Below are 21,770 nucleotides of genomic sequence, written 5' to 3'. Positions count from 1 at the left end.
AATTAAATGGTAAAATGATCCGCTATGAGAGAAAGGGATTCCCTTTCTCTCATGGCGGATCAATTCTCACAATTTAAAGTATTTACTTCTTATTTGTTTTTACCTCTCTTGCCACCCACCCAGTATAGTATGCTAAGTATGCTGAAATTATCGATTATATTTCAAATAAAAGGAGGAGTTGTACCACGTGACATCCTATGTTATGAAAATACGTTGTTATAATGGGCATTCTCTTCTATTATGAATCGAATGCAAGTTGTGTTCCAAAGAATAAAATTATCTCTCTGTATGCAATATGTGACTACAAACTCAGCAAAGTCATTGATTGATCGTTTTTCCTCCACGTCATGACGTGAAGACCAAAATCTGGCAAACTTATTCAGTGTGCGCCTTCACATATGGTATGTCAAAACGCAACCAAAATCAGCTCAGTTTTCTCAACAACTCAATGTCAGGGATGAACTGAAAAGGAAAAATGTAGCCATGCAGGCTGTGGTGAAAGGATTGGAATGAGTGAGGAGAATGGGAACATTTGTGTCAAATACAAACTTGCATACAGTTAATTACACCTGATACCACTCGGGCCAGATTATGTTTGCCAGCTTTTGCAAATGTACATTCTTTCGTTTTTCGTTTTTTTCAACCGACAATTTGGTGCTTATTGTGGTTATGGTTGTGGTTGTTATTGGGGGTTTTTTTGCTTTACTTGCTTCCTTTATTTCACTTCAAATGCAAATGTTTAACTCGTGTGTTGTGCATAGTAACTCTCAGGTGGCTTTTACTTGTTGAGTATTGAGAGTCGTGGGGGGTTAAAATGTCGAAAGCAGTGGCTCCCAAACCTTGTGACATGGTTAATTTCACAGTGAAAATAGTACTGCATATCTTTAATCGTCACAAATAAAATAAAAGCAAATTTATTCATACCATCTCTAAACAAGAAGATGACATCTTCAAGGGTTTACTAGCTGGGTACTTCATATGATCAGTGATTAAATCAAAGCACAAAACAACACGTTTACCTCTCACAACCTTGCTCGGACACAAACTCATACATCTCAAACTGTGACTGAAGACTAATTACCAACACAGAATATTTGGTAATTATCATACTGTAAATAAAATACTTTCATTGAATTAATTAATTAATTAATTGAGACAGATGATACTACTTTTTTCTCACAAACACAAACATACACACAAACACACACACAAGCACACACACACACACACACACACACACACACACACACACACACACCTTCTTCTTCTTTCGACTGCTCCCGTTAGGGGTCGCCATAGCGGATCATCCGTTTTGATCAGCATAGTGATTTGGCACAGGTTTTACGCCGGATGCACTTCCTGACGCAACCCTGGTCACCTCTTACTACACAGGGATACACACACACACACACACACACACACACACACACACACACACACACACACACACACACACACACACACACACACACACACACACACACACACACACACACACACACACACACACACACACACACACACACACACATATATATATATATATATATATATATATATATATATATAGTTATGGTTGTGGGGTAGATTGAGGAGTTTCATTGTTAACATAGGATTGTATAGAGTTGCTTGGTCCACGGACATGTAGGAGATATATCGAAGTAAATTAAGTAGGGAAACTGTGAGCTTCAGCGTTACTTCTCACCACATGGGGGGTGGTGCTGTTAATTAGGTCGGCTCTAAGACTAATTTGTCCCAGTATGAGATTACACCCTATGACCTTTTCCTACGTTTTTGCATTTCTAAAACTTGTGATAAAAAGGAACGACATTTGAACAACAACAACAACAACAACAACAACAACAACAACAACAACAACAACAACAACAACAACAACAACAACAACAACAATAACAGAAACTGAGCCACTGCACAGGCAGAAACCCTGCCTTCTTGCTTCATGCCAACAAGCCACGCCCCAAGGCTAGTGATTGATGGGCGTGACATCAGAAGCGAGGCAGGAATGCCGAGCAGGAGAGGTCCTGCCTTCCCAGGTTTTGTGCGAGCAAGCCACGCCATGGAGGTGGACGGTTGATCGGTGGACGTCAGAAGTTTCGGCGGTGACAGTTGGAGATGGCAGTTGGAAGAGAATGGCATTACGGTTGCTTCTCCTCGACAGGACGAAGAAGGCTGCACGATTCTCATGTTCGTGCTGTGTGAGTATGCAGCATGTTGAGCAAGATGCTCTCCATTGACTGTTCTGCTGAGCCGTGAAGTGTGTACGTTTCTGAGAAGGGAAGGAGAGCGTGCCTCGTGGCCTGATCATGGGGTCTCAGAAACTGTCTCGTCGTGTGGGCGAATGTTGTGAACAGACCGAGTCCAAGAGAAGAACGGTCAGCATATTCGCTGGTGAAAAGAGGCTATACCGTGGTCCGTGAGCCTTGACGTTGAGTACTGTCTCTGAATTGCCTTCTGTGCACTTCCCATTGCAAGAGACAATGCGGTTCGATCATCAATTCTTAAAAGATCACTTCTGGACCCGAAGCTAAGTACCGGGAGAAAGGGAGCATTTTTCTTTTCTTTATTATTTTCCCCTTGTCCGTTTTTGTGTCTGAGTGCGGAGGCGTCTGAAAAAGGAAATTAGATTTAGTTTACCTCACGTTCTGTTTTTATTATTACACCTTGAATTTGATTTTTATTTACGAAACCCGTATTTATTAAGTTGCTTGTATCTGTGTCGTCTCTTTGCCGTGGGTCGAGTATAAACCCTTGTGCTACCGTCCTTGTGAATGCCTCTGCTACATCTACTCCATTAACCGTCGCCTCTGTTACATCCTAACCGTTTCTTGCTTAAAAATACTTGCACCTCATTAGCGGGGGCCTGAGGAGCAAGAATCTGAGGCAGAGGAGGGCGAGTCGCACATCTGGCTCGCATATCTGGGACGCGGGAGAGGACTCGCGTACTCAGTGTGGGCACCTCAGGGGTGCGGCTGCGTGTCCCTATCACTTCACATCGCCACTGCCCATGTTCCCCATCCATTTTCCTCCACATTCTCCTGCGTATGTGCGTGAGGTGAGGGAGAGAAGGAAAGACTGCTTTCTTTTTCTTCATTCATTACTTTTATTTTATTTTCAAGTCCTTCTTTTATTCTTTGCTCCTGAGTGAATGATGGCCAAGTCTTTTGTTTGAGTAATGTTGACGATTACATGTTATGGTTAAATATGCTCTTTTGTGCCTTTTTGCTTTCTTGATTACAAATACTTGCTCGTGTGTTTGTAATAAATTATTATTTGTTGCTATTTCCAATCTGTCTCGGTTGTCTTTTCCTTTATTGGTCCAATGTGGTGCACAAGGTTAGATGGGACGTTCTATATCCCAATAATTTGCTTCGTCAGCCAGCGGACACTCACTGTAATGCTCGGCAGTAATCCGAGTGTGTGCTGAGGGTAATGTCCCTGATTAGCCGGCCGTCCACTGGTAAGGTATCATGTGAAGTAGTGTAACCCTGCCCGGATCGGCCGTGTCAATCGGCGTTCGTGGTTGCCTAGCAACCTGCGTGTGTGCGGAGTTATCTGTGCCAGGTGGCCTCAGGACTCGGCATTCCAGAGGGACTCAAGTGATTACCCTCCTGACAAGCCTCAAACCCTGGATCCACAACAATATATATATATATATATATATATATATATATATATATATATATATATATATATATATATATATATATATATATATATATATATATATATATATATATGAAGACTTTTATCTAATTTCTATACAATTCCACACCCCTTGACAAGTATAGTCATGGGCATCAACCTCATACCCCCCCCCCCACCCCCAACACATTCCCCCCAACATCCGCAAGTAAATTCTCTGCATGTATGCATGTGTGCATTGGTCTGAAAACAATAGAATAAAAACGGTTGGGCCACAGCATTTCATCATTTTATCACACAGTTTGGAGCAAAATATAATCCATAAGGATCGTCTCAAGCACATACTGAAGACAATGCAAAAATCTTGTTGCTAAAATGTATCATGGAGAGGAATAAGGGTTCACCTTCAAAACCTAAAACAATATTTTGTGCTTGTTGTTCTATCAACAGGCAATATATATTCCATGTTTTCAATGATGGGTTTTACTTACAATGATACATCCGGACGACTGCCCTCCAGAAACAACAAGCAATGATACAACTGCTCATTGTAAACCAAGTCATGAAACCAGGGTAACCACAGATGCATTCGTCATTTAGCAAATTTCAAATTTATAGTATGATGATAAATGTATCAATGGTTGATCCTTTTCATGTAAAAAAAAAAAAATACCTGCAGGGTGTTGTAGTGGCTGCTGAGCACATGCAAAACGAGGTATACTTTCATTTGAAAAGGAATGCATTATACAGCATTACGTTGAATGCAACTGTGTTTTGAAAATTGTAAAAATAGATAAAAGTTTGATGTAGCCATGACAACAACAAAATGTCAATTTTATGGATAGAATGCCCTCTGTGAACCATGGGAAATATAATTTCACTCATTTTACAGACTGTCTTACAAATGTAATTGGATAATTGACTGTTGAATCTTGTATATTACGGTGCTCATTGGGAGCAGGCATTTGGTCACACCGCTGACCTCCGATAACAGTAATAGGCTGCAGATACACAATGATGATCCAAACAGAAATAGCACACACATACATTCCGATGACCCAGGTTATTTACTGCTAGCCATTCTCAATATTCAGTACTTTGCGATGTTCTCTGGAATCCGTTCAATCACAAAATGTATTCGATTTAATTTCTCCAGCTTCCTCACACCTGTAACGTGAGCACACACAGTGTGAAATCAAATAGCATACAGTGCTGTAGGTCTCAAAATGTCTCTGCAATGTTAATGGCAGCCCTTATGGCTCCCTTGCCCGGAGCATTCTGTGCAGGGATACTTTTGAAAGCAAACCCAGTGGGGAAGTTTTGATTTGTGAGATTTCTTTTCCATGACCTCTCTTGCTTTGACTTTGACAGCATCAGGGGGACCATTCTCACAGCAATATGGTGTCAACAGCATGTGGCCTGCACTTCATGCTCTCCCGCTATTAACAAGCATCCATGAGAATTTGGACTCCGTTTTAAAGGTTTAATTGCGTGTATTCATGTGGTCAAATTTCCTCCTTCCTTGTAAATTCTGCTGACATCTAAAGAAATGCCCGATAAATGGAATATGAATCTCACTGCCAACCTGTGCTACACATTCTATTTGTCCCTTCGCAGTTTAGTTACTGTAACTCGCAAGTTCGTTTTCGAAATAACGAGCCGGCAGTGTTCATTTGAATATCCAAACCCAAGTTAGAAATTTGTTTTGTTTTAGACATTGACACATGGCTTAGGAAAAGATCTTTTATGACTATAAGCATCGACAATGTATCTTTCTGGAATGCATAATCGATATTTCTTGAATCGACTTTGCTTTTGCATGCTCTTTTCTTTAAGTTGTGCCTGGAATTTAGATTATTTCTAAAATGTCGCAACGTATTGAAGGGTCGATTAAAAACACACGAGATAACATGAAATTATTTTCGAGATATGGAACCCTGTGAAGGCGTTGCATTATACGCGTGTCGTCATATTGGTATGTATATTGTTATCATTGTCCATTTTGATGTGTGCAAATGCTTTGAATAACCTGAAGTTGTGGAAAAACAACAAAACAAAATGTAGTAGACAAGAATACTCGAGGTCCTTCATGGGCCCAAATCAGCCTTGTTTTTTTTTTTTTTTAAATATCATCACAATTGCGATATATACAGCACATCATTCAGGGATAGATGCAAGCAACCTGACACAGGATTATGCCAATTAGTCCATTATGCTTGTGCTTTATCCACAACTCCAATATATATATATATATATATATATATATATATATATATATATATATATATATATATATATATATATATATATATATTATTTGTGTGCCGGGCTGTGCATCGTTCAGTTAGCCGTTATTCTGTTCTGTCTTTAATTTCAAACAAACACACTACTCCTCAACAACATCTCTACAACCACGCCACCTCCACCACCACAATAGCATCTCAACAACCACGCCATCCCCACCACAGCGCCAACCACACAACCGCACTACCTCCAGCACCACAACGGCATCTCAACAACCACGCCACCACCACCACAACAGCATCTCAACAACTCCCGCTCCGATATCCCTCAGAACGGGTAAACAGAAGTGGCGGTTGGGGCGTGTCCCTCAGAACGGGTAAACAGAAATGACGGTTGGGGCGTGTCCCTCAGAACGGGTAAACAGAAATGACGGTTGGGCAACAACTACAGAGCCAAGCCGGACTCTCCTGGAATTTTCCCCCGTGTGCCGAAAAGGGATGGGCGAACGCCCGGGGCGATAAAAGGCGCGTGTCGATGCCGATTGAGTTGTTTTTGACGGTTGTGAGAATTGGTGAGGACATCAGTGGAACCGGTGGAATTGGTGTGGAGAGCGGGAGCAGTTGGTTGGAGTTGGTCAAGTTGGAGCCGGAGAGGAGTCGCGAGCCGGTTCACCATTGGAGGCACCGTTGAAGGCATTGTTGGAGTCGAGACGAGTTCGGGCAGAGACATCGAGGGTCGCCCAGCGAGTCACCAAGAGGGTGGCAGGTAGCCTGCTCGGTCTCCCGGAGTCCCTTCGGTCATTCCGGCTCCGAGCAAATATTAAAGGCTTACGAGCCTGGGTCTTTTCTTTCTGGGGTTTTGCATGGAAGTCTGTGGCGCCTTGTCCGATAAGTAGAATTGTTGTTAAGTGCATGTACAAAATAAGTAGACATCGGCTGTAGGTCTTTTTGCTCGTGTCTTGTCCCCTACACCCATTCATTGCATACGTGTTCAAATAAATGTCCCCATTGTTGAATATTCACCTGCTCGTTGCGTCCTTTCCTCCGTTGAACTTCCATAATTGCATTCGGAATATTAGCTGGTTTTTAACACCGATAAAATAATCGGGTCTGACGGGGCTGGTGATACAAAACCGCTCAGCAATCGCAAATGGAGCGAGCTGCTTAAGCGGCTCATTTCCGTGCAGGTTCCCTTGAGGTACAACCTCTTGGTAGTCTGTCCGCGTGAATAATTAGGTAAATCGACAATTCGGCGATCGACCCTGTAGCGCGTGGGCAGAACATTGACAAGGTTGTGGTGTGGTTAAAAACACACCCATAGCTGGATTTCGGCATTTATCCGAAAGCTGCGATTGGATTGCCACGTTCGGTGGGCGCGCGGCCGCCAATTGGGCTGAGGCGGTCGTCCGCACGCTGGAGTGGCGAGAATCTATAACAATATATATATATATATATATATATATATATATATATATATATATATATATATATATATATATATATGTATATATATATATATATATATATATATATATATATTATATGTATATATATTATATATGTATATATATTATATATGTATGTATTTGTATATGTATATATTATGAACAGTCCCATTTGATATTTTCATTGCATAAGTGTAAAATAAATATATAAATAATAAAGAAAATAAACATATGAATGTATAAACAAAACAAAGGAAAACCTTTTTAGTGTCTGATACAGTTGAAGGCAAAAATGCATAAATATATCAATTAGTGAAGGTCGTCCTTCTATCAGTCCTAATGAGTATCAGTCTTTCAGTGAAAATGGATCCATTATTGAAGGGAAGAACTGAGTGGGAGGTGTCTTCACTTTTATGGCCCAGTTAACTCAGAGAACACATTTCTGTTTCCAAGTGTGCCACAAACTCAGGAACAGCATTAATTTAAGGAGCTTTACTTGTATGTTGTTAACAGCAGCGTCAGCAGTCTGCAGAATGCATTTGTTCTGCTTCGTGACTGAAGCCAACAGAGTTTGGCAGGAAGTAGGCAGCTAAGCAGGTGAAGCATCTCAGACAGCGAGGACTGCCAGAGCTCCAGTGTCTTAAAAGCAGTAAAAAATGTGAGCTGCCATCATGACCATTCAGGGGCATAATGATTTTCTGATATGCCAAGAAAAATGTCTGCAGACAAATAAATTGATCTTTGTAGATGCTCCAAGTTTTTGAACAGAAGGAAGGTTCAGAGGTTACTCTGTGCTTGAGCAAACCGTGAGTTAAGTTATTGCTGAACCAGAGAGATTGCAAACTAACTTTGCGCATTTATAATGTACGCCATCTGTGCTTTCATGCTGGCATTCTCCATCAGCACTCTGAACAGCTACAGGAATTATTCCACGGTTTTATGGCCAATGGCTAAGAAGAGCAAGGAATGCCATTAGGTACATTATTTGTTGTGATTTATGCAACCGTAGATGAAAAGCAAGTATGTTCTACAAGGCAACTTTGCAATGTGATTGTTTGGATGAGAAAAAAACAAACATCTCTTCATTAAACAATGACACAAACAAAAAGGATGTCTGTTTTTTTTATAGCCAAGTGGAGTTCTTCTTCAGGTCCCAAAATCTTGCTGTGGAAAGTGTCCTGTAATTTCATTGGCAATGTATCCATGAATTTTGATGAAGGAAAATGATCACTATTTCAGAATGACCTGGAATCGCAGGTTTTATCTCCTTTCATCAGGGAATATAGTGACGTTTCCAGGCCAAAAGTTACCCCAAACAAAGGAACTCTTTCCGGGTGCATTCAGCAAGTACTGACGCCTTACATACAAGGAAATTTTTAAAGTCTTGTTTTGTCTCCCACCCCTCTGCCAAGGTCGGAGACGGGGAACATTATAATCAGCTCCGTCTGACCAACCGACAGATCATCTGTCCATGTACTTTTGTACCGCGATATTTCAAAAACCCTTGAACATTTAGCTTTCATATTGCAGATATATATTCCACGTGACATTATCTCACCACGATTAGATCAAGCAGTGATTGGCTGAATCGTGTTGCCATCGCAACCATATAGGTAACTTGGCCTGTGTACGTGATAGTCAAAAAACTGTTCAAGGTTTAGCTTTCATATTGCACACATTTATTCCTCATACCCCCAAAAAGGCAGGAGACCTAGAAGTTCACAAGATCACCTGACAGATCACACCACTGCTACCCCTAAGCATGAGTGCATCATACAAAGGCTGGATCTCCCTGTAATAATCTGAAAACGACAAAATACTGAGGCTATGAATGAATTCACGAGATGAGCTTTCGATTGATGTGCACACAAATTACAAACAGAAGAGGAGATACAAATGAGCGTGGTCTAACAGCTGATATAATGCTCTGTTCTATGGCAGGATTGTGTCGTTCTGTGACTGCTGGAACATTTGTCTTTGGCTTGATTATCCCATCCAGGAGGCGTTTTTAGGGATGATGGGACTGAGTCATTATCACCTAATTGACACATTTCAGGATACTGGCTGGTATCATACACTTTCGATCTATCTCGTCCTGAATGAGAGCAGAAGCCATGTCTATAATAGCCTCATTTGTAAAACCACTGCACTCATTGTTAGATCTGAGGATCCTATTGCAAGTATCCAAGAATGTATAAACGGTTTCCTTTCTCAGCTCACTCATAGTTATCATGTCCTGGCCGAAATACTCTTTCGACTTATTGCCAAGCTGTTTTGACATGCATCACTTCTCTCCCTCCAGAACACCATCCATTAACACAACCAATTCTGCTTGGGAGAGCTGACAATCCTCATTGTTCTCCAGATAGTCACACACTCTCTCTTGAAATCTTCATGCTTATGACTTCCCATTGAACCAACTGGCTGACCACGTGGTCTTTTCTCACCATCTGGATTGCCAGAAAGCTGATTACTGTCATTGAAACGTAGCTGGCAGTCATGATGGTATCTTCCTTCAGCAGCGATAAGGTCAGAAATATTTTGCATGGAAAGTTTCACCACTGCCTCCCATTCATAATCACGTTCATTGGCTTTTGTGACAATACATTGCAATAATGGTTTTGTTTCAGCTCCATGACTTCTATCACAATTTTTCAATCGTACCCTCTTATCTCATAATTTTTCTTTATAGTCTTTGATGGGCCTTGCACTATACAAACAATCGGATTTTATTTCAAACCTAGAGTTTGAGAATGTAGTTTAGCAGATGTATTTTCTCTACCAGTAGATTCTTCTTCCATCTGTGTCTTACAGTGGGCAATATTCGATGGCCGAGTGTAGTCTACATTTGGCATGAATGGGGATTGGCAGTCTTTTTCTCCAATTTTGCGTGCATTGAAATAACATCCCTCACATTTTGTCACCAGAGTAATAGCACTGCAACTGTGAGGGGAGAGCATTCTTAAATGATTCCTTATTCGCTCGTTAGTACCCTATCTGCTCTGATAGAGAATGACAAGGTCCATAAGAATAATGAATTCTGCAAATTACCAAAGGATAAAGTCAATTTCGAACACCAGAGTAATACACTAAATTAACACGAGAGGAGGATCGACAATTTTGCTGACACACGGCCATCGAAGTTGAAGAAAATGGGATTAATTTTGAGAGAAGTGGTCCTGTGTTGAGTTTTGAGGTTATTCTGAGAAGTCCATTGAATATTTCTTACCTAATAACCTGGGTCTAGACCCCAAGGTCATTTTCCTGTGACAAATAGTAACTCAGTTGTGGCTGTTTCAGCATTTTCCTCGAATTTGTGCATCACAGCGGTGGCCATCTTGGATTTATGTTGATAAGATGACCTCAAATTTAAATTTTGAGGATTTCTTTGGATTTCTCATCCCTCAAAACCTATGTCTAGACCCCCCAAACCATCTTCCTATGACAAGTAGTAACAAAGGTATGGCTCTTTTAGTGTTTTCCCGATATTCACCAATTGTGACAGTGGCAATCTTGGATTCTGAGTTTTCCTCAAGTGAAATTTTTGGGACTTCACTCCATGGCGTTGAGTACAAATCAAAACAACTTTGCTGAAAAAGAAAGCTTTCAACATTTTTTTTCTTGGTTCTAATTAATATCCAGCTATGCTCCGTGTTTAAAAGGAACCGTAGAGAGAGGAGGGTTTTCCAGACCAGCCAAGATACCAAGTCGATGGCCAAGATAGATGCAGACTTGGACAAACAATTCCTGTGGAAAGGAATGGGGGTAGGAAAGGATGCATGGGGTATACAAGATGGATACAGAAGGAAGCCCTCAGGAGGGAAAACTGGCAATTGAGAAGGAGGGATTGGGGTGGGGTTGGGGCGTTAACGAGTGTAGGAAATATCATGGTTTTGGATTGGGGACGACCTGAAATGTTGGTGAAGAGCTGTTTTGAAGCCCTGGATGGAAGAATTGATTGAATAGAATGTCAAAATTAGTTCCATAGGTGGGTGGAGAAAAAGAGGAACAAATGTGTTGAGCTGAGCAGTGATCTTAATTGAGGTAGCTTCACCAGAAAGGGGTTGATAGTGGACCGTATGTGCCCTGCAGAAACCTGTAGGGTGAAGGGCAAAGCACAGAAAGAGCAGAGGGTGCAAGACCAGAAAGGAAGCGGTAAAAGTGTTACGGACCAGTATTTTCATTTAATTGTTATTTGGTGAAGGTCGTTTTGGCTGTGGGATGTCCTGTTGGGTCGCCATTACACCAACAGCGGCTGCAGTGGCCTCGGCAATGACAACAAAATGAGATGTAAGAGACCCTGACAGTTTACGGAAGATATATAAAACACCGACAGTTTGCGTCAAAAGGAGAAGGAAAAAGAAAGAAGAAGGAATGGAGGAGACAAAGAGGGGAAAGGAAATGACACATTCTCCAGAGCTGTTGCACTCATGCTCATGTGGTGAAAATCATTTAAAAACTGACTAATCCGGTAAAGGAGGAATATGGGGTCTTTTGTATGTGAACCTGAGAAGGTCCCGTGACTCCCCTATACTATTCCTGAACCACGATGGACAAACTTCACCCTGATGTTCATTGGTCTCTGGAGATTCAGCTTCAGTTCTTATACCATACCTGGTGAAGTATCATTTGCTGAATTCCCTTTACTCGTCGAATCTACTTGTCACACATTGCAATGCTTTATTACGAGATGACTTTAAAGCTCGTATATCCTCACTGATACATTATCGAGAAGGCAGCTTGCCCATTCCTCCACTCTCCCCTCTTCTTCAAGTAACACATTGTCCTTAACGACTTGGAGATCCTCTCTTCAATGTCTCTCGCACAACTTTGCCTATGGACTCAGGTTCTTCTCCTTTCTTCAGTGAAACAAGGCTTTCACCTTCTGAGGACTTTTAAGACACGACTGGTCTGTCGGCTTCATCCTATACGCACTCTCTGGACTAGATCCTTTTGAATGTGCTCACCGCCGACCCTTCACCCATTGAAGTTGATTGTACAAACTGTTTGGTTGAGATAAGTTGCCACCTCGAGAGTTGCGAGTTAAGTTTGAGCTGCATTGTTGCATGTGATGCTTGTACTTATTTAATTTGGGGATTCTATGCTTGTCTATGCCACCAACATTTCTTCACAAGTCTGGACGAACGTACCAGTCAGCTACCACTGAAATATGATCTTTGTGAGTTGGCGTCTGTGACTTCTGAGTGGCGTTACAATGACCACATCAACAGCCTCACGTTTTTGAAACTTGGATTTCAAACAAACAGATACAAAGTCAAGTGAGGAAATTCACTATTACGTGCAATGTCCAACTCCGATTCCCGCATGTAGTTGTTTCCGCCGCCCAGTGTCCCATTCTTGCCAACACAACTCATGCGTGTTCACCTCATCCTTCGGGGCTGTTGAACATTTGTCTTGTCTTGTGGTGTTCTCTCTCGTACGATGGCCCATCCAGATGATTAAAGAGCTCAAAGGAATCCTTTCCCAATACACAATCTTAAAGAGTTTTAATAAACCTGATTATAATCGGCTCCAGGCGTTAACAACCACTCTGGACATTAACACGTCGTTCACTCATCAGAGTTAAATTGAGCATGGAGACGATGGAAACGCATGGCTCATCACGTATCACCCATCTCTCTCCACCTCCCTCTCGCGGATTTATATGGTATCACAGAACAATCACGTGTCTTCCAGCAAATACGATTCTAGTCCACCCTGGAAGTTTCATCTGAGAATATTACAGCACCTTCATGAATTTCACCAGGCAGTTTACAGTACAATACAATAATTACCTCATTATATCAAGCAGTTTATATAACAATTTACCGATCCATGCTAAAGCAAAACTTATAATACGTAACCATCAATTTTTATACGTCATTTACAGGCATGTACTAATGCTTACAAATTCCACATCGAGCTTTTAACTGACAGCCTTTAACATCCACTAATGAATGCTGGCAGATGAGTCATGAGATGTGCATTTAACCTCCATCCGAAGGACAGCACCCCATTGATGAATTTCCCTGCCTGTGAAACACTGGGATTCCAGTTTATAGCTGGGTCGGGATTCAAACCCAGGCAAGACAGCCTAGTACCTAGAGGTACGCATGATGGCCTAGAGGTACGCAGAAAAGTGTGCCTACCTCTAGGCCATCTGGTCAGACCATAGCCACGTTAACTGCCTTGGAAAACAGTGTGCACTTCATAATGTAGTGCCCTTAGCTATGTACGAGTGACACATTTTGAGTTGCAACAAATTCCACCCGTAATCGGAGGGAATAACCAATCAGCTCTCGCCTAATGAATTACTCCAGTTGACTAGGATTATAAATAAATTACCTCCTCCCATTCTCTTCTGGCCAAAGAAAGCTGCAGAAGGAAACCATGAAAAATGATACAAGGTAAGCCCCTTGGTGTCTCAAACTCTACCCAAGTTCCTCCACAGCTGCAAAGCTTTCACATGTGGGACACACATGAGAATCCCAATGCTATACGCCCCCGCTGGACTGTTTGCGCTACACTTGGGTGTTCGAAAACCGGTATTGTGCGTGTGACAGCAACATCCAGAAAAGCAATGAAGCTGGCTTGTTCGAGTTTGTGTATGAACTGTTTGGCAGGTATGATGCCATTGATGTGGGTATGGAACCTGTCAAAAGTGTCTTTTTTGATGATGGTGAACATGTCATCGACGTAGCAGAGCCAATGTTTGGGCATTGTTGAAAATCTGGACTCCAAAAAGTTCACCCAAGTGGCATCTGCCATCCTCCAAATGGAGCAGCATCACAAGGACAAGGTACACACTCCTTTGAACTATTTGAACTACAAAGTGGATAAACTCAAGCCGTCCAGAGACACCCAACCAAAGAGGTGATTACATAATCTTTCCAAAATACACGTATACTGACAGAGAGATGTGTACTCGAACGAGGACTTAATTTCAACACATCAGATGCTGAAGCTGCTGACTTTGTTACTATTTTGGAGCCCACAATCTTCATGTTACCAAAGGATGATGGAGACGAGGACCAGATCTGTGCAGGTCTTACAAACACACTGTCACATGTCAAGAAACATCACGGCATCACTACCAAAGAGAAACTCATCCGATGCAGCCTCCGTTAGAATGCAGATATATGCTGCCGATCGAGAAATACATGCTGCCGTGTTCTTAGTATGACCAGTAGAAAATGGATTTCAGACATTGTTTTGTTTCCAACTTCACTGTTGTTCTATGCAGAATCATTTTGATGAGACGGAATGAATCTAAATCACATGTATGCTTTCCCTTCCTCTCACTTCACACTGTATTCCCCTCCCCCACTTCTCGCTCCCCATCCCTCTCCTCTCCTTTCCCCTCATATATATATATATATATATATATATATATATATATATATATATATATATATATATATATATATGTGTACATGCGCGGTTCATCGAAAAATTAACGGGACTGACTTCACATAAATTTTATTCCAAAAAACTATATTGAAATCACAGCTTGTCCCCTTCAAAACAGTTTCCCTCCATTCTCACACACTTGTCCATCCTCTTCTTGCACGCTATGATGCACCCCTGGAAGGCTTCTTCTGGAATCCTCCAGAGCTCCGTCATCACGACTCTTTTGAGGGCCTCCACGTAAGGAAATCAGGTCCCCTTGATCACCCCCTTGAGCTTGGAGAATAGGAAAAAATCACAATGTGCCAAGTCTGGCGAATACGGAGTGTACTCCAGAGTTGGCACGTCCCTCTCTGCCAGAAACTGTCAGACGCTCAGGGCGCTGTGAGCAGGGGCGTTATCATGGTGGAGCACCCAGGCATTGTTCTCCCACAGATCCTTCCTCCTGTCCCGGACTGATCTCATGAGGCGCCGGAGGATCTCCTTGTACACGTATTGATTCACTGTTTGACCCTATGGTAGAAACTCAAAGTGGACGATGCCCTTGATGTCAAAAAACGCGATGAGCATCACCTTGACCTTCGACTTCGACATCCTTGCTTTCTTTGGTCTTGGTGGTGCCAGACTTTTCCACTGACGACTCTGCCGTTTGTTCTCGGGATCGTATTCGAATATCAATGATTCTTCGCCAGTGATGACTCTCCCGAGCAGGTCTGGATCGTCCTTGACGTGCTCGATAATGTATTGACAGTCATTGACTCATTGCTGGTTCTGGTCCTCGGACAACAGCTTGGGGACCATCTTTGCACACACCTTGTTGCACATTGCGAAATTTTCAGTGATGATGATCCAGACAGTGTCCTTATTGATGGAAAGTTCCTCAGCAATCATCCGCACCATGAGTCGACTATCTGCGCACCCCATCTGCTTCCACGCTCGATGTTGTCCGCCGTTCTGCTCGTTGAAGGTCTTCCAGACCGTGAATTGTCTTCAACCTCCTCCCGTCCCTCTTTTAACCTCTTGTGCAATTCAAATGCACATGTACGTGACATTGTTTCTTCCCCCTCGACTTGCTGCAGCATTGCGAAGGATTCAGAAGGTGTTTTGCCAAGCTTGGCAAGAAACTTCAGATTGGCTCTCTGCTCAGGACTCATAGTATAGCGTGACGACTCAGACCAGACAACGTATAAAGCACAACCTGTAAAAAATCACACAATGAGTCAACCATCACCAATCATATTTATTGCTGGAATGTTGCCAAAGACTGTGACGCAACCCGTTAATTCAAATTGTGTAAGTGGAGCACATTGCAGGCTCAATCAGACCCGTTACTTTTTAGACGGACCTCAAATATATATATATATATATATATATATATATATATATATATATATATATATATATATATATATATATATATATATATATATATATATATATATATATATATATATAAATATATATATATATATGATTTCTACTCCTAAACTAGTTATCCGGTCTTCTCAATGTTATAGGTTTATGGAGGGATATCAACAAGCTTGAGTCACTTCACCATCAACTAAAAGGTTCGTGTACAATTGTCTCATGAGAAAAAGAAAACAATTATTTCTCTTGATGTGCACATATTTAATGGGCTTCCCTACTCGATCTATTTCATGCAGTAAGCTACTATTCCTCCACTGGGATGTTCTGAGAGAACTTTAATGAACATTACATTTCATCGGAGTATAATAATTCATCTTTAACACTGTGATATGTCAGTCTACTTCATTTCAATACATTTCCTTGACCTAAAATACTTTAGAGGGCTCAGATGCCTGCTGATTTTCATTTACCCATTTTTCTCTTGCAAAACGTTTGTCGATCCTGCTGTCCAAACACCAAACCACATCCTCCCCAGCTCAAATTACCGTCATCAATTCTTCGGTCATGTCCATTCACAAACCTGCTCCTTCTTTGCCTCTCTAAGTTTAAGATTAACATTTAGCATCACTGCTCTGAAGCCTTTCATTCTCTTACTTTTGTGTCAATCCAGGGCCACTCTTTTCAGGTTTCAAAAAATATAAAAACTCCATATTGGTCTGTGCATGCAGAATGGTGAGGGCTGCAATGGGTGTACGCGTGCAATGGTAATCACTAATGTTGGTCTTCGTGCTGTCAGCACAACCTTGGAGAGGTCATGCTTTATAGCCCTGCATGTGAGGACAAATGTCAATCATATTAGAACTGCAAGTTGCACTGTAAGCCAACGCTAACCCATTTTCTCTCCTCCTTCCTTTTTATGATCACATCCCAAAACCACACTCTCAGTTCAAACCCTGCTCTCCATCTCCTTCAAGTCACTTCGCTAGGTTTGCTGAGTGCGTGATTGGTGTGGATTGTTTGCACATGAACACATCATTGCAGGTGGTACATAGAGGAGGAGGATATTGGGATCAAACTCTGTGCAGGAGCGTTGCTGCTGCTTCAGCAGACTCCTTGGCTATTGGGCACAATCCTGGACGGGTCACCACTCTGACACAGTATACCAGCATGCTGGCACTTATTTTGCTGACCTCGGAACGATGACAGGCCGAGTAAACCCCACCTGGTATTAATTCAACAGCTGACTGGGATTTTGAGTGGTAGGAGATTCTTTACAAAAATGTCATTTCCAGCGGTGCGGGAATTTTGCCCACAGGCGCATTCCAAGAAAGGAAACTCATGGGCACTGGACAAGATTTGATGCAAGGCAGAAAGATGGGAGTGTTAATTCAGTGGTAAGGAAGAGCGCATAAAGTGAAGAGGGAATAAAGAGTCCTGCGCAGTGTGAGCCAGCATCGAATAAAGAAGAAGTGAAAATAGAGGCACAAGACGAGTCTTTCAGGGTGGCATTGTGTGCTTGAGGGTACGTTTGTGGAATTGATAGAATGACCATTGATGGAAGGTCACCGAAGTTATAGGATGCTCAGAATAACTCCACACCAACCTCCAGAATAACTCCACACCAGCAATTCATATCAGCTTGCCCACAACCGTGCTACATGCACTCGGAGTGCCGCCATTCCAACCATTATCCCCATTATCACTCCGCACACGTGAAGTGAAAAACGGGGTTAAGCAATTGGTTAACTTCTGTCTGTCTGCCAGCCTGTGTTTACAAACATCAGTTTATGATTCAGGAACAACTTAATTTCAATTGAATGTTATAGTTTGAACATGAATCAGAAAATGAATCTGCCGTTTTACCGTACTTTGGCTCTGAATTTGTCCTGATCGCACACGCGCAGAGAAGAGTGAGATAATTTTTTTTACTCTGTCTGCCTGTCTGACAGTCAAAGAAAATTCAAAATCATTCCAAACAGGAAACTTGCTGTTTTTAAGGACGTCATAAAGGACACAAACTACAGGCACGAATAACTTATGTAACGTGTTAAATAAGGTGGTGTATAAACTTCACGACTGGCAGCCATTTTAGTTGTAAACAACCCAGTGTTGAACACGTCCTCAACCATTTCTCGGAGAAGCATTTACTGATGATGGTTAAACTTGGCACACAGATAAAGAATGATGGCTTAAATATGGACGTTATTTTTCTTTTGAGATCAGATCCAAGATGGCCAGCTAGCGGCCATTTTAGTTGGAAAAAACAACAACACAGTATCGAACATTTCCTCAATAATTTCTCGCACATGTATGTACCGATGTTGTTCAAATTTGGCAAACAGATAAAGAATGATAGCTTACATATGCACGTCATTTATTTTTTCAAGGTCGGATTCAAGATGGCCAACTAGTGGCCATTTAATTAAGTAAATGTATCACCAACCATTTCTCAGATATGCGTGGTTCAATTTTGTTCAAATGTGGCATAACCACAGTATATGATGGCATACACATGCCACTTACTATATTTTGCAATCTGATCAAAGATGGTTGATTGGTAGACTGGTGGCCATGTTACTTGTACATAAATATGGGCTTGCCCTTTAACGTTTTTACTTGTTTCAATTGAATGATATACTTGAACACTGAAGAACATCGCTCGCCTTTTTAGCACAATGAAAACCCTTCCATTTGCAGTACTTGGACAAAACATTACGGCATTTTATGTCATCATGACCAGTCAAATTTGCTACTAGTAGACCCCGCCCATTTTCTTATTACCCTTCTTACCCGGTACACTGTCCATCCATCTTATCAGTTTATGATCATCAGTTTACTTAGGAGGATCAGCTTATTTAAATTGAATGTTGTACTGTATTTTTGTACAGTACAAAAAATTTTGTACAGCACAATTGTACTGTAATTGTGCTGTACTGTATTTTTATTTTTTTTTAAATTTGTATACCATGTCGAGGCTCATGTAAGAGCTAATACACAGAAACATATAACAACATAGGAGACAAGAAGGGTGGGAGAGGGAAGCACAAAATAGTGGGGAACAGAGACAATAGGAGATCTGTGGAAGGGAGAGGGATTGGACGGGGTATACGGGATAAACAAGATGGTACTACAGGAACTTTCAAGAAGGAAAACAGGGAATTTGAAGGAGGTGGGTTTGGGATGGATTAATAGGGGGAGTAAAGACCAATATTTTGGATGGGGGAAGATATGATATGGTGGTGAATAGCTGTTTTGAAGACTTGGAGGGAGTAGTGGGATTGAAAAGAGTGTGGGAGTTTGTTCCAGAAGTGGGGGAAAAAGGAATGAAAGAGTGAAGGTGAGCAGTGATGCTTAATTTTGGTAGTTTCACCAAAAGGGGGGTTTTGGTGGACCTTGAGCACCCTGCGGAAATATAGGGGGGACAGATGACAGACAGAGCAGTGGGGGGGGGGGGAGGCAAGGCCAGAGAAGAGAGGGTGGAAGACAGAAAGACCACCGACCTGCAGTGTGGTGAGAGAGTGAGATACCCAAAGGCTCAGCTTCATCACGAGAGATATCAATGTTCCTAAAAGCCTTGGTTTCAACAGCGTGAAGTCGAGCTAGGTGTGAGGCAGGAGCACCACCCCAGAGGGGAGAGCAGTACTCTGTCAGACATTATGACAACAAATCAGAACATGAATAGAAAGACAAGTCTTGTTTTTACCATATAAATTGGCTCTCACTTTGACCCATTTGCACATGTGCAGAGAGGAGTGGGATAATATATTACTCTGTCTGTCTACCTGGCATTCAAACAAAATTGAAAATCATTCCAAACAGGAAACTTACTGTTTTTAAGGTTGTCATAATGGACACATACAAGCATGAAAGAACAAATGTAGCATGTTAGATAGGATGATGTAATAGCTATCACTGGGTAAAACCTGTAATTAATTAATTTATAACACTGTACAACACAAATCGCCTTCATAATAGTTCCAACAACTATGCTATGTATCAATATAGCATGGCAGAGTGTAGCATGTGAGAGGGACAGCATTGTGGTGAAGAAGGTCAGGTCAGGTATGGGAGCATCCACCGGAACAGCACGTCGCTGCGTCCACTTTCCGCCAGTTCTCCAGGGACTTCTGTCTGGCCATCCCCCAGGCAGATGCCTGGCCCATCCCCATCTCATTGAGATGCCGATCAACCTGCTGCAGTCACGAGGCGCGTGGTTGGCCCATTGGCCTCCTGCACTCATGAGGCTCCCTCACTGAGAGAATGTATTGAGCAGGATCAGCATCAGGAAAACGAGCCATATGTCCATACAGCCGCAGCTGACGCTCACGGACTATGCAGGTAACAAATCTCATTTGAGTGTCTCTCAGAAACCGCTCGTTGGACACAAGTCCGACCAGCGATAGCCAAGGATTCTTCTAACAGACCTGGTTCAAAAGGAATTAAGTCTTCATCTCAGATCCCTGGTCAAAGTGAAGAAGACTCTACCAATATGGCGATGTAAGAACGAGGCCAATTGACGCTGTATTCTATGGTGATCAATAAAGCCTCCATCTTCTAAACTGCCACTCAACATCATCCTATTACAGTGTATAAGGCCTTAAGAGTGATGTATGAGACTGCTTCAATCATGTTAAACTTCCGGAATTTTTTAACAATCTTTAATATCATTATTATGTTAAAATTGAAGGATATACTTGAACACTTAGTGAGGTCCCATCTAGCATATTGTGTGCAGTTTTGGTCACCACAAGTGAGGAAGGACATAGCTGCTATTGAGAGGGTTCAGCACAGGATGATGAGATTGATTCTGAGCCTAGCTAGACTCAGCTATGAGGAGCAGCTGAAGGAGACAGGGCTTTGTACAGAGAAAGGAGGCGGTTATGAGGAAATGTGATCGAGATGTTTAAGATAATGGAAGGTAGAGATAAAATAAGTGCAAATTAATTATTCAGCAGAGTAGAGGGTGATAGGACCAGGGGCCATAGCTTGAGAGTAAAGGAGAGGACAGTTAAGATGGTAGTAAGGTAGGGGACTTTAACTCAGAGAGTAGTTCTTGCATGGAATGGTCTTCCTGGAAATGTAGTGGCAGCAGAAACAGTAGATAAGTTTAAATTAGAATGAGATAGGTACCTGGAAGTTATGGAGGTAGAGGGTACAGGGATGTCGGCTGGACTTTTAGGTAGCTCGAGTATGGATGGGTGCTTGTGTGCATCTGTGCGGCGTGTCATATCTGTGGAGGTCTCGTCAAATGGTGGTGAGTAGTTGATGTGTGTTTCTCACCCAAGAACCGCCTTCATCAATCCCCCCCCCCCTGAAAAAAGCACCATCAAAAATAGCTTTTTCCATTTTTTATTTAAATAATTTAAATAAATATATTTCCCCATTTTTATTTTGGCACCCTCGGGATGTCCCTGGGCATGTCACATTGTCGAATGCACATTCCTCCCCATTCCTCCCTCATTCCCCCCCAATAAATTGTGTCATTTTGATGGACAAAATTTGTCTGGTGTTGATGTTGCGCAAGCATGACGAGCCAATTGGCTTCCTCCTGCATCTAATTTCCTTGTATAACACTGCGGAGGGTATCGTATTCTATGAACGTTCTAGTTGTATAATATTTTTCCTCTCGTTATATTATTATTAT

General features: G+C 41.9%; 1 protein-coding gene and 1 long non-coding RNA gene across 2 annotated transcripts in view; one reads left to right on the top strand and one right to left on the bottom strand.

The window, feature by feature from the left end:
- Positions 1-3,936: 3,936 nt before the first annotated feature.
- The window catches only part of LOC147027105 (uncharacterized), a 48,092-nt gene continuing 30,258 nt past the window's right edge, over positions 3,937-21,770 (bottom strand). Inside the window, exon 3 of the transcript XR_015058678.1 lies at positions 3,937-4,830. The gene's annotated coding sequence lies outside the window, so the exon portion shown is untranslated. The remainder of the gene's footprint in view (positions 4,831-21,770) is intronic.
- LOC147027106 (uncharacterized) overlaps positions 6,317-21,770 on the top strand; it is a 19,848-nt gene continuing 4,394 nt past the window's right edge. The window contains exons 1-2 of the long non-coding RNA XR_015058679.1: positions 6,317-6,672; positions 9,654-9,880. This is a non-coding gene — a long non-coding RNA (uncharacterized LOC147027106). The remainder of the gene's footprint in view (positions 6,673-9,653; positions 9,881-21,770) is intronic.

The sequence above is a fragment of the Eptatretus burgeri genome, chromosome 5 (genome assembly GCF_056783735.1).
Source record: "Eptatretus burgeri isolate ZD-2024b chromosome 5, Ebu_testis_v1, whole genome shotgun sequence".
NCBI classification, from domain to species: Eukaryota; Metazoa; Chordata; class Myxini; order Myxiniformes; family Myxinidae; genus Eptatretus; species Eptatretus burgeri.
Note: the sequence above shows the minus strand (reverse complement) of the source record. Positions and strands in the feature narration are given on the sequence as shown.